We start from the raw sequence: 15,505 nt of genomic DNA on the forward strand, positions 1-15,505 counted from the left end.
CCGCTGAAGTAAAAGCTATGGCTGAATGTCCTTTTATTGCGGTTGGAATCTCTGGCCAATGGAATTAGGGAATTCGGGAAATGGTAGTAAAACCTGATGCGAGTCCGGATTCCCGAGAAATCGTGCAAACATGAATTTTCATGTAAACGGTGGAGAGGGATTTTTTGCGAGATAAACGAATCTTGAGGTAATCACATATATTTGGATGCAATATGTGTGTTCAATATTTTATTTTGAACAAAATTCAATTATTTTTATGTTATATAATTTATATATAACCAATCTCTTGGCATTCGGAGAAAAACAATTGTTTTGAGGCTCCCGGAAAGTACAATAATTCTCTTAATGACCAGAGACGAGATATCTCGGTCCGGCGCAAATGCAAGAAGTGAATTTGAGCTCTCTTTCTTCATTCGGGACTCATGCGTCCAGAGTAAATCCAGCGATATAACGAGTAAATCCATAATTTTGAATTTGTCATAAGTTGGGATGATCAATATTTATTATGGATTGGTAGAAGATTTATATCTTGTTTCTTTTTTGTGTTTGCATGCCACTTCAGATGGTTCAAGAGTGAAGTTGGCCTTTGGATATATATGGTATATGAGGTATTATTTATTAGATACAGTGCATATATAATTATATATTTAAATATTTTCTTTTTTTTTTGAAAAGTTGCATTTGGCAAAAGATTCTCACAATACAGACCTTTAGAAATGCCAAAAATGGCTGTGGAAAATACAAATATCGGTCATGGAAGATTAGCTGAATTATAAGATACAGCGTTGCCCCGAAATCAACAACCGGCGATTTTTCAGGATGGTCCTTATATGAGCCCTACCCCGAAAATAAGCCCAAGTAAAGCCAGATGAGAGTACATTTTCGCATTGCTACATTTGGCGAGTGCATTGAATTTTGATTAAAATGTGTCACTTGTGTGCGTGTTTACCTTAAGGTTTATTAAATTTATACTTCAAATTAATGACGAAATTAATCAAATGGCTGTAAATGCTCAAATGAGTGTCTTGAATATAGGCAATAAGCAAACGATTCCAAAGTAAACATTCACACAGCAATGGTTGCCTATCTCAAGATACGTGATATTTTAGAAGTATTAAACAAGCTATAGTAACTTGGGCCGTAGAAAAACATGGTGCCTACCCAAGGGGCAAATGAGTGACAGCCGTATTGAAATTAGAACAAGCTCCATTGAAAAGAAATGCTCAATTTAGGTGAGCTCTCTTGCTGGACATGAGAGATTAAGACGAATCAGTGGTTCTCTGTAAATGGAATCGTAAGAAATTGAAGCCAAAAGTAGTAAATATTTGCGGATAATTAATATAGATTTTAATACATCGGAAAAATAGGACATAAACCGGGAAATAAGTCTTGATGAATCTTTTGATTAGGGGCCGTTCAAGTACTACGTCATCATCGATGGAGGGAAGGGGGTTTCCGATTTGCTGACTTTTGATTACGGGGGGGGGGTGGAGGGAGGTTTGGATAATGCTTACATCATCAACCACCCTTTATGAAAATATGAAATATTCTTAATGACATCTTACTCGGTGCGGCAAAAACGAGAAAAACCTTTCGGTATTTTGTGGGCACTTGAAGTAACATCCCCTCTCTATTGATAAGTGCCCTACAGAGCCACTTTAGTAATCTCGAAATGTTTCGCGGATCCAAATAATCTGGAAATGTGCCCGGGCCGCTTAAGTGCTCTGGAACTGTGTCCCGGGGCATTTAAGTGATCTGCAAATGTGCCACGGTCTGTTTAAATGCTCTGGAATTGTACCACGGGACACTTACGCGATCTGCAAATGTGCCGCTTAATTGATTTTGACAAAATTAGGTTTGAGGAGGGTAAGCCACATCAGATAACCCCCAGAGCCATATTTGGTCCGAGGACCTTTATGTGATTTATCATTATATGGTTTATGTAGAGGGTGTGTCGCTATGAATTTATTAAAGATGAATTTTGAGTTCATAGCCTTGAAATAACATTGAAATTAACAGAAATTGATTATAATAATATATAAAAGTATTTTCTTCCGAAATTTCAATTAATTAATTTTATTGCATTAAAAAAAATCTAATCTTCGGGGGGCACCTGTGTACGTCTCTGATCCCGCCAATACGCGTTAGGATGCAGAGCTGACGGGGGAGGTCAGCGTTTTGCTGACTTTTGCTGACAAGTGGGGGGAGGGGGTCAAAAATGGCTAAAAATTTGCTTACGTAATACTTGAACGGGCCCTTAAGACCGGATCTTATCACCGTACTTTCTAGAAATATGGGTGTGATGGCGGTGTGTCAAGCCACAAATATCATTCATTCCCGTCGCGTGAGGGTAAGATGAATTCGTCACACCAACATAGGACAAGCGAAAATCCCCTTAAGGCAAATCCTGTGAATTACGACGTCCTCTTCCAACAGTTTCTCTCGAGCTCATGCTTCCAGAAACTTCCCAGTTAATATGCATGAACAAAAAAAATATATATTATGTTTTTACCTGATCTGAGCGTACACATCTTTGGAAATATGTATGAATCGTTATATCCGATAAATTCTTAAAGATAATTGCCAACTCGTAAGTACACGCTATCCAAAGAATAAGCATATAGAATAAACTATTTTCCAATCAAATTAGTCGTAAAAATTAATAATGACCAGTCTCGTCCTCTCGATTCAGACGCCAAAGAAAACACGATCACATTTTCATGTATTTTGTCTTTACGACTCTTTCCGTTGAATCGTAAGATAATTTTCATAAGCGTTTGGTGGAGTTATGGTAATTGAAAAGACTAGCTTCAGGGGTATTTTCTTCTTTCATAAGATCAGCGCATATATATCGTTGGAAACGTACATATTAACGGCATCGCTTAGATATTAAAAATGATTAATTAATATGCATATCATGAATTAGCATTCTGCATTCGCCAGATTAATTCTATTTACTCATCCTCATCATTCAATATGTACAGCTTTCTGTTCCACATTAAACATATCTATTCAATATTTCGAGCTTTATAAGTGTTTAAATGGTAATTTTATTAATATTCTTGTATGTAGTACTCATATCAGGAACATAAACTGAATTAAATAGTTATTACTTCACCTGAAATTGAATTATAAATTAGGGAATTAACAATTGCCGAATTTGATATAAATTGAATATTTGATTTTGATTTCGTTAAGATATTTATCCAAATTATTGTAAGAAAACATCCATGTGACATGTGTAACAATGTCCAATTACGATTAGGAAAAAAATTATCTCAATACTGAACTGTCCATTGTTGTTTTATATTTTATCTATTATGAATTATTTCAAAGAATATTGAATTCCCTCAACCTTTTGTCAGCTATTCCCGCTATTCCATAACAAAAGACTCGGTTCTGAAAGAAAAGTTGCCATGGGAAGGCTTGACTAGGGAAAAAAAAAAGAACAATAAAGAACATTCCAGAACGACATATTGTTATAACGAACTAAAATAATTACTCTACGAAGTAATCAACGTAGAAAATGGCCGAAAAGAGAAGAAAGAAAATGTAATTGGCAGATGTGAAGGCAGACGGGAAAAAAAAAAGTGTATTATGATCTATTGAATTGCTGGAGAAAATCATATTTCATAGAAGAATAGAATATTTACCGCGTATTTTCAGGGAGAAAAAACAATATTTGTAATTATTTTGGTTGAGTATCGTACTCGTATATGTAAGAATTATGAATTCGGTTTTTTTGTGTAACGTCTTTGTTCTGTTATAATTATTACTTCAAGCGATAAAGTCTATTAGAAAACTCGAGTGGAAAAAGGATTAAAAATTTCGGTTTCCCATGTGAAATTATAATATTCATTGTTTCATTTTTCTGAAGGATAGCGAAATGATAATATAGGATAACAGTTAACCGTTATATATTATTATATATATCATTCTATTAATCCGATATACAGTCAATTATCACCCTATACAGTCAATTCGTTATGAGTCAGACACGTATCACTAGAATATCTGTTCAAGTTGAAGTTTTCATTCAGCGCCAGAACGTTTTCCGCATTTTAATGTTAAAATTTTTCAACTTAATGTTTTCCACTCTCGAAGTTGAAAACATTAAGTTGAGTTGAGTTAAGTTGATTAAGTTTTCTTTCTTTAAGTTGAAGTTTTCAAGAATTATAGAAGTTTAAGAAATAGCGTTTAACCATAGAATTCAGCATTTAACAATGAAATTCAGCAATGGAATTTAGCTGACTGAGCTATTAGCAACAGAATTTAGCATTCAGCAATTAGTAATATAATTTAGCATTTAGGAATTAGCAATAGAATTTAGCATTTGGCAATTAGCAATAGAATTTAGAATTTAGTAATTAGCGAAAGTATTTAGAATTTAACAAATAGCAATAATATAGCATTTAAATCTATAATAATATTAGCAATAATTAGCAATAATATAGCATAAATAGCATAGAATATATTATTTAACATTAAATTCATCAATGGAATTTAGCAATTAGCAATAATATACCATAAATAGCATAGAATATATTATTTAACATTAAATTCATCAATGGAATTTAGCAATTAGCAATAGAATATAGCAATTATAGCAATTAACAATAGAATATAGCAATTATAGCAATTAACAATGGAATTTAGCAATTAGCAATAGAATATAGTAATTATCAATAAAATATAGTAATTATCAATAAAATATAGCATTTAACAATTAAATTCAGCAATAGAATTCAGCAACTAGCAATATAATCTAGCATTTACCAGAAGAATTCAGCATTAAGTTGAGTTTAACAGAAGAATTTAGCATTTATCAATAGTATTCAGCATTTATCAAAATAATTTAGAATTTAGACAGCGGAGCTTAACATTTACCAAAACAAATTTAACATTCAGCATTCAGCAATAAAATCAGAGAAAGAACTGAAATGTAGACCACGGGGGAAAAAAATGTAAAAAAAAACCCCATTTATTTCCCATAAATAGAAGAGATATTTAATTATCTCGAGGCACAGGGGAATATCGAATAAAACCGAACGCTTACAGCCTAGCGGGATATAGGCCTAATCATTGTAATACAATAGGTCACGTAATTAAATTTATAATATTTTCGTCCCCTGCTTATACTGATGCTTTCCGCCTAGAGAGTCTCGTCTAACTAAATCAACTGTGTCAGATTGTTTCGGTGTGAGACGGAGAACATCATCGTTCGCCAAAATACACACCATACGGACACACTCTCTTCTAGGATTCTCTACCTCCCCCACCACTTCGCGTTCTGTCAAAACGCCCTGTCAGATGTCACTTCGATCTGACAAGACACAGGCTCAAAGTGCCCCTTCCACAAATAATCTTCAATGACGTGTGAGTATACGTGAGCCTTCATAATTCATTTCTCTAGGCTTCGTTTTTGTTCTCGCTGTTGTTAGACAACACCGATACATACAGCCTGTCCCAATTTGTTTGCACATATCTCTGCAACTGTTGACTTTGGAAGCACACTTTGAATTGCATATATGCAATTGTGTGTGTGTGTGTGTTAAGATAAATGTCATAAATGTGATTACTATACATAATAACCTGTCTTTATGCATATTTGCCAAGCGTTTTCGTTAGTCTGATAAATTTATCTAAATTTATCGCTTCCATCGGTGATTATACATATTACCCAAGCGTCGTTGGTAAACTTGAAAAATCCCCCTATATTAGTCACTTTTAACGGTGATTATGCGTCGTCAGTAAATTTGATAAATTTATCTAAATTAGTCACCTTTACCGGTGATTGTGCATCGTACCCAAGCGTCGTCAGTAAATTTGATAGAAATGCTCCCTAAATTAATCACTTCCACTAGCGATTATGCACAGTGCCAGAACGTCGTTGGTAAATTTGATTAATTTACTTAAATTATCCATTTTTACCACTGATTACGCATAGTAATTGACGCCGCCGTTGAAGATGGTAAACTTTCTTAAATGGATCACTTTTACTGAGGATCATGCACAGTACCCAAGCAACTCGTTGGTAAATTTGATATAGTTTTTTTAACTGATTACTCCTACCGGTGATTATGCGTAGTACCCTAGTGTTGTTAGTAAATTTAATTATAAGTACTGAAGAAATAATAGCTCTTACCGGCTATCATGTACAATACTCAAGCATAGCGTCGTTACTGAACATGATAAATCGTACCGTTATGATATACTATGCGTGGTTATTCATACATGTGTTGTATCGTTATGTCGGGATGCGTCCGTAAAATTAGTTGTCATTATATCCGGGTCCAACTATATATTCATTAGAAATTATTTTTTATTTATTTATCGAATTCCTATTTATATCAGATAACTATGCATAATCACAATGCGATAAATTCCAAGTGTCTAACAAATTTACGAACGACACTTGGTTATTATGCATAATCTCCGGTAAAATAATAATTTCATTTTAGTATGTATCAAATTTACCAACGACGTTGTGTATTATGCATGTCCGCTGGAAAAATTGATAAATTCACCAAACTTCCCAAAACGATTGATAAGTATGCATTGTAACTGGATATTATTTATGTATAAGAACCGATTTAAAACTTCTACCGTAACGTATCTATCTGAAATAAAGAAATTAACTTCTTACACCATCGCAATGTGCTAAAACTTTCAAGTAGGGTTACAGATATGAACATTCCGTGTTCTGAAAATCCATTTGCAAATAATTTCGTATTTTCAAATGCATTATTAATTTAGTGTGTTTATCGACAGAGAGAGAGAGATATTGAATATACAAAATTATATTATGTTCTGCCACCAATCTGTTGGCTATATTTCATTACCTGAAAAAATTTCATTTCCGGGTACTGTACAAGAATAGAATGATAGTACAGTCTACTGTATGTGAAACTTGTATATTGATACCTATAAGTAGTATTGTGCTGTAAGTGGTAGTTCGCAATGAGTACACAGGGTGCATTGCGAACAGGACGCATGACATTTTTTTGGTGAACCGTTGATTCTATAGGTATACTTAAAATTTGAAAAGTTTCCGAGTAACGTGTAGTCTAGTCAGATATGGTATCCATGTTTCAAGGGGTTGTATGGTTATCAAAATATAAAAATGAACATTTTATAAGTCTCCGCGTGCTCAAAACCGAATTATAAAGTTGCTGCCCTGATTCTACTGAGGCCAACAAAAAAAAATCATGTTTTCAAGTGTAATATTTAGTGAGATATTTGAATTCGAAAAACGGGAGGAAGGTCGAGAAAAATGACCCTATATACGGGAAAACCTGGGTTTTACCCGCTTTTAACGCTATTTTTTTTTTCTAAATTGTCTCCGTTTTTCCATTTCGAAAATGTCAGATTATTTGTATTTGTTGGCATCAAGAGAAACGGGGCAACGACTCTCTAATTGAGTTTCGGGCACACGACAACTGTATAAGTTATTTTGCTATAACTATACAATCCCCTTGAAATAACGAATGACATATAAAAGTACTACACATTTTTTTTTTCTAATTGGAAGTATATCTCTATGATCAACGATTTGCCGGTAAAAGATGCCATACCCCCTGTATAAACACATACACGGGCAGTCCCAAATTGTTTGCACAGCAGATACCTCTGCAACCGTAGACTTTAGAAACATGCATTGAATATAAAGAGTTTTAAAATGGCGTGCAGTTTTCTGAAATTTCAAAATATCTCCGAAGGGGCATATATATAAAGAAATTAAATTGAAAAATGTAGATCCCGTTCTTGAAAAATCATTGCAACAATTCATTCATATTTTTAAATGCAATATTTATCGATGCATGTGATATGTGAAATCACTATGTTTTGGTTACTTATTGAATTCGCGTAGTTTTCATTGTACTGTCTTTTTTCAAGTACTGTACAAAAAAGAAAGAACTACATAAACCATTTTATGATTTTACTACACATTAAATAACAATTATATTTCATGGCAATAACAAAATTTCTAGTAACTTTGTCTCACTAGATGGAAGTATGTCTAGTTAGACAAGTCTACATAAAAATTCAATATTTTCATTCTTTCATGTTTACGATACTTTTCAAAATTAAAAACATTTTGAGTTGCAGCACGTCTTTCTTTTATTCTACTTTTTTAAACACGTCACGCTCTGTAATTGGAAATATGTTTCTCAAATCAAAGGTCGCAGAGATATGCGCTAAACAAAGAACTCTCTCGGGACCCTTCGTACAGAATATTATAAAAATCAACAAGTACTTTCATATTATCAATATCGTCATATTATGAATAAAATAAAAACCTCGTTAATTTTCCAAATATTAATATTTTAAACAAAAGCAAATATGAAGCTTTAAAATTTTTTCTAATATTTAAAACATGTCCATGTTACAAAATGCATTATATGATTCGACAATGTCGAATTATCGTAATATCTAGAAGTTTCCTATTAATAGCGCCGGTAAAATCATCCTACTTGTGCATTTAACCATCTATCAACATTAAAACCTGTTTAATATTCCTGATAAATTTAATATTTCTATCGTTGGTGATATCGATCACAAAAAATATGAAAAATATTACCATTAATTCTTCCGAGATTCGAAAATTTCAATCAATCGTAATTATAGTGTAAATAAATAATCAAAATAGATAATACTATAATCATCATATTTTTTGATGAATACTTATAATACCGCTAAATTATAGAAAACGATGCACGATGAAAAACAAATTATTTCATCTTATTATGTAGCTATTTCAAATTTAGGACATTTCTATAAATTATTTATTTTTGATTTTTATTAATTTTTATTTATATTTAATGAATTAATTTAAAGTTTTTATGTTCGTACACACATGTTTTTAATAAAATATAATATTTTAACTGGTGGGAATTATTATATTTTTTGATTACTAAACGCATTACAATGATTATATTTATACCGAAAAATAATCTAATCTATATATAAAATGTATAATTGAATTTTATTTCGAGATACATTCATGAAAATCTGAATAATTTATGTAAATACTTCTACTATAAGCTCCGAGCTAATCAGATCAGCATAATTATAGACCGAGAGTATTGATCACGTGACGTGCGGGATTATAAACCTTAACGATTTATTTCGCCGATCAAACACTAGAAGCAGAACGAAAATAACCTGTTAAAAGAAGATAAGCGGAAGAAAAATTATGCTTATTAATGGAAGAAAAACAATTTAAGTATTAGATTTAATTAAGTACAATACTTATCGTTACTCTTTTTTTGAATATTCGAAACTTGAAATATGAATATCTTAACTAATATCTCGAGTGAAATTCTTCAAGCATTTTTTTTTGTCTCTTTTTATAGCAAAATAAATTAATTCTTGTAATATAGTCGATTCAATTACTTAATTAAAGACAAAATGCATTTTTTTTAATATAAGAAAAAAAGAGAAATAATTACATACCTTTTTTTGTTCCAAAGGAAGCAAAAAATAAGAAAATAAGAATAATGAGGATTAATTAATTTTTTTGAAACATATTTTATTCACATTTGAAATACATTTCTATGAGATGGTATATATCTATAGCAATATTATTCTAAGGTACTCTATATACAGCTTCTTTTTTTCCCCTTTTTTTTCAGTTGACTCCGGATCAGGATTGAAAGTTCTTATCGTGATTTCGTATATGCAATAAGATTACTCGATTTCTTGATTCTGTTTTCCTTTTTTGGATCAATTTGGTAGACAGTTGCGTTTGCCTATACTTATCAAAGAAAAGAAGAACTTTTTTTTTGGTTTCACATATACAGGGTGGGCATAAAGTCCGTAGAAACTTAAAAAATTCATAAAAACCCGAAAAATAACTGAAATAAAAAACGATTTGCAAGGTTAGGATCGCTAGGTCTCAGGAATGATTTTTGAGAAAGGAAAAATAACTCAAAAACAGCTGATAGGTTGCGCTGACGTGACGTACACAAATCAAAGAAAACATACGCAAATAACGAAAAGAATGCCTCCGAATCGTTTATTACAGTAGTATGTGTAAGGAAGAAAAGATAAATAAAAATGGTGGTTGACCACCACCACAGGATATAACACATTGGACGCGAGTCAAAAATCCAGCAACGGCAGAGAGCAGCAGGTCCACATACACGGTTTGCAACGGTGAACTGATTGTTGATTGGGAGCGCAAGTCCTTACAACCGTCTCATTTGCATTTTAAAACTGAAGTCGCTCGTATCAGCACCACTTATCGGCTGAGAGCACGACGAAGTATCGACGAAGAGCACGCGGGGCCCTTCCTTCAACCCTACCTCGACCAAATCAATGCCACTTCCCAGTGATTGTTATTTCAAATGTTCTTGGGGGTGTGGCGTCGTACTTGATCGTCATTGCGTCGAATCTGGACTAAATACTGTTTTATTCGGTGTATGAATACAAAATACAATCCGTTAAACAATCGTATTAGGCTTCAGAACACCTCTATCTAAGATGAACTTCGTTCCTTTTGCAAATTGTATTGGGGAAAGAAACTAACGAGAACTCATATTTGTACGCCAGTACGCTTTTGAGTCGCCAGTGGATTAGCGGGCACTATTTACTGTTGTATTACATTTTTGAAAAGCAAAATATATTGCGACTGAAGTAGGAAATCGTTCATTTCTCTGAGTTGTTTGGGATCCGGAATCTCGTGTTTTCATGATATGCGTTAGTGCGTAGTCTCACCAGCTCAGAATCAGCCAACTTAGAATTTATACTAAACTATGCTTTACAATCAAACTCAAGAATCCTGCTTATTTCACTGATCATATTAATGAATTTGATTATACAGGGTGTCTCATGAATACGTAAATAGTTTAAAAAAATCATAAAAATTGGAGGAATTTGCATATTTGAATATGGTTTGCGAAAAAAGTTATTATCTCAAAGGGTGATTTTTTTTGTTTTTACAAAAAAGGAATTGGTTTTGTGTGAAGTTTTGCTAATAGAGGGTTCTTCACGTAAGCAAATCATTGTTGATTGGTTCCGAACCTTTCTTCAACCTCTTCTGTGTCCGAAACTTTCGGGAAAATTCAGCCAGCGATGCGTGACTGAGGTAAAAGAACAATTTCAAGGAAAGCGTCTCATGCGCATTGACGAGGCATCACTTGATAGACAAGCACAACATTTATTAACACGGTAAAATAGTAGCACGAACTCAACCACGTGCGTATCATATACCACCGCCATGACAGTCAACAACCAACACCATCTATATAATAAGGCCTCCGCACGAAGATCGTGACGTCACTGAAAAAGGCAATTTCACCTCTTGCCATTGTGGATATAGCAGGCCTACGCATGCAATATCTTTAACTTTGGAGAAATGAAGTCAAACCTTCTTCATTGAAGTCACAAGCTTCGTGCGGAGGCCTTGTTCTATAGGTGGTGTTGCCACAACACGCATACACACACCAACACTTCAAATTTTTTCATCTCCTGGACGTCCACGCTCGAAGCTCCATCTATGTCCTTTAATCGTTACACAATGAAAACTTTATGTAAGTGCCAGTAATAGTAAAATTCAGAAATTTTAACAGCCAAGTGTTCTACGCTCCATTCCATAGGACTCTGATTTGCATACTTCCAGTGATTCGAATTTGCACATTGCTCTCTATCGGCGAAAATCTGAACTGTTTTTTTTTTTCAGTTTTCAAATGAAAATCACCCTTCGTTCTTTATGATTAAATTACGGTAATGCTATCTACAGCAGTATTATGACATCCTAAAATCCCCCCCCCCCCTGGGCCATTCCATTGCCCACTTTGGAAAATATTGAACCAGATTGTCACATTCCTTTCAGAAAATTAATACCATACCTATTCCTATATGTGAGCACCATTTCTTTTGGACGGAACCATCCCTTGGAATAGGGAGTGCCGAATAAACAAAGGATTTCTAGTCAGAAAAATCACCAACGAAAAAGGGGTCATTCAAGTATTACATCAGCATCGGGGGGGGGGGAGGAGGTTTCGGATTTGCTGACTTTTGATGGCAACGGGGGGGGGGTTGTTTGATGGTTGCTTACGTCATCAACCACCTCTTCTTGAAGATATGAAATATTCTAAGCTGCTGACGAAAGTTTGCTGGCAGGAGGGGGGGGGGTGAAAAATGGCTGAAAATCTGCTTATGTAATATTTGAATGGCCCCAAAGGCAAATATGAGGTAAACACAGGATAAATAAATAAATAAATAGTCCAACGTTGTGACCGCCCAGAATGAATGCTCCATCTCGCAAGCAGTCAATCATGACGTTATACAAGATTCACGCTCAGGCGCTTGGCTTCATTCTGGTCACGGCGTTTGACGTGGACAAACGTATTTTTTCCTATCCACTGAGCAACCGAAAGGTTTGGTATCCAATCCAAGTAGGATCCTCGGCCAGCTTGATATTTTTTAATCCTCCGTAGACGACACCCATATCGTATCGAAATACACTAGGAGTTTTGTATTTTCCTCATATTTGCCTTTTCCGTTGGCGATTTTACTGAGTATTATAACGCAAAACTTTACCTATTCTTCCAAATGTTTTTTTTGTAATTCGATAATTTGCATATCCCGCCAGTGATTAGAGCACAGACAACAGGTCTCTTTAAGTGGTTTTTCCGTCATCACTGCCTTCAATATATCCATCTAGCATTTGTATCTAGAAAAATAGAGCATACATAATCTTGCCCCCCCCCCCATAAAGTTCGGGGAGCGAGAAAATCCCCTTAAAAATCAGCTTGGAAATTATTTTTCATCATCGCTATATGCGTATTTCTTTCCCGGGCTCCATGTCAAAAGTGGACGTTGTTCGGAGATTTCTATAAGACGCGTTCGATTCAAACAAAATGTGGCCGTTGTACGGAGAGAGAGGTGGCCGTTAGAGCAGATTTCACTTTGTCTCAAATAAAAAGCAAACCTTCCAACGTTTACGTACGAATGAACTTAAGATAGAGATAATCAACTGAATGGCTTTGCAATTAGGATTATGCAGAAACGATGAAAACTAGACGATTGGCTCTGAACTTGACCTTTCAGTGATCCCAGCAGAGCATTAAAGGCCTCGATCCTAAAGAGTTCACCTACTGCTAACACCGACTAACTATTCTTCCATAAACGCCATCTCTTTCTCACTCTAATGTAACCAAGGGAAATTACAGTTGCTCCGTTGCATATCCTTTGACGAATTAACGATGAGGAGCCGAACGACTTCAACCCCAAACACATGAACTTCGATCTGTGTTCTCCGGGTATTCTGAGGGTGTTATCATTTGTATGCAAGCATCGTGATCGAGGAGTTCAAAATCACCATCCTTGCCCTTCCGTAGCCCTTCTGTGAATAACTAGAATGAGGTTGTTTGAAGAGGTCAAACGGGAGAGTAAGAGAGAGAGAGGGCTAGGTAGGTACCCGGTAACGGTTTAGCTCGTAATCTCGCGAAACTAGCCGCTCATTAGTGGTGCGTTTGACGTTTCACTGAAAAGCGCCGCAGCGTGGTCAGGGAGGAAATAAACCCCTAATGCATGGAACACACGTGATAATCTCATTCACAATCCGCCAGAATAGATACCGAACCTGTGTGTTCGGTGTAAACAGCCCAAGAATTTAGGGCCTCCGGGTCGTTCACTGATAATCGCGGGTATGTGTTAATTAATCAGGTTGACTCCAGTGTTCAGTTGTTTGCCGAGCTGCATGCTCGGCGTAAATCAAAGCCATAGACAGACAGCATTAACCGGTGAATTGCGGAGGGGGGACACACACACTGAGTGGACAGTAACTGGAAGAGACACAGAGAGAGAGAGAGAGAGAGAGAGAGAGACGTTGGGGGAGAGAGCTCAAAACGCATAAACGTTTCGAATTTGGTTGAAATTATAGGATATAGCACTAATATCAGAATAGAGATTGCCAAAAAGCGAACCAAGAGCAGTTATAATCCTTGTTGCAGGATGCAAAATTGCGATGTCATCACGGTCAGTCATTATAGTTTATATTATGAGAGATCCGAATGACCAGTAATCATAAAAGTTTCACTGAAACATTTACATGCATAAACATTAATTAAACACACCTTTTCTGACTCACAGATCGCTTTCTAGCATATAATTTCTATGGCGGAGCCTAGTACGCCTATTTTTTATGTAGGACAGTTTAACTCGTTTATAACGACTTCGGTTGTAACGACAACTCTGTTATAATGGCATTAATTGCCGGGGTTATGACTAATTTCCATAGAGACTAATATTGACGGAACTCACTTATAACGTCAATTAAAATGCTACGACCTGGGATATAATGACACATTTCTCGTCGTTATTCCGTTTTATCATAATTAGGGTGATAATATGACGCGTAAAACGTAACAATATGACACTTATACGGAATATTTCTTAATGCTACCCTTCATGACCTTCTTTCTTATTAAAAAGGCCTTTTCTTTTAATCAAAGCTTGCTTCAATTCATAGCGCTTACTAAAATTGGAGATGGATGTGTGTGTGGTAATTATGGCTATAAATATCAATCTTACGTATTTGCCATGTTTAGTACTGTCTCAACACATGAGCTCACCCGAGCATGGTCCGGGTGCCTCAAGTGCAGAAAGCGCCTCGTGGAAATGGCTTTTGGTCAAAATTCAACAGTGAGTATGAAATTGGGCAGCAGGTAGATTTCTCTCTTGCCACGTAGGAAGCCTCGGAAATATCACTTCACCCGTAGGCCTGTCATGCCGTTAAGACGGCCCTGGCGGTATCAACCTTCTCCCCCCCCCCCTACACGTGCAATTATATTTTAAATGACTGAAGAGAGTTGCTGTAGCACTGCATTTATTGCTAATGGTTAGTTATAAGGAAATGCCAATATGTCTGACAATTGGCAACAATTTTTCGTATATTTCCTGATCAGATATGGTTACCCTATACATTATAAAACAACTACATGCACACTACTTGATTCGGCCTGGTGATATTTAGCATACTTAAAACACATTGGAAACATCAGCCTTGGCTGTGACGACACCTCGATTATAACGAAAAAATTTCATGGAATCTTCGATGTCGTTATAATCGAGTTTGACTGTATTTATGAAATTTACTAATTCGTTTTATTTTTCTTCGAGCTGCAGTGGAGCCCCCGGGAAGTGCACACGGAGCACCGACTGAGAACAGCTGCATTAAAATATACGGAAACCTCAAAGTGTTATTTGGAACGAAAAACCAAAAATCTGCTTGATAATCTCGCGCGACAGATGTTTGGCATGTTTAGATTCACCTCGATTAAATTTAACTTTACTTAAAATTGAATTTTAAATTTTTAAATTTAATTTTAAATAAGAGTGTTCTCGTATTATTATTATCCTTATTTTCCTTAAACTCCCTCCCACTACCTTAAACTTGACTGACTTCATCTAATTGACCCTTTAAACCTCAATACACCCTCCGCCCCATAGAAGTCTAACGAGTTTGACGTCATATGGATTCATAAATAAATCCGCT

General features: G+C 35.2%; 1 protein-coding gene across 3 annotated transcripts in view; it reads right to left on the minus strand.

Moving 5' to 3' along the window:
* Positions 1 to 15,505, minus strand: part of LOC149063901 (adhesion molecule nephrin-like) — a 479,700-nt gene that overhangs the window by 382,918 nt on the left and 81,277 nt on the right. The gene's annotated exons all lie outside the window — the stretch shown is intronic.

The sequence above is a fragment of the Pholcus phalangioides genome, unplaced genomic scaffold (assembly GCF_987345545.1).
Source record: "Pholcus phalangioides strain wild (caught in Gottingen) unplaced genomic scaffold, Ppha-v1.0 ptg000042l_1, whole genome shotgun sequence".
Lineage (NCBI taxonomy): Eukaryota > Metazoa > Arthropoda > Arachnida > Araneae > Pholcidae > Pholcus > Pholcus phalangioides.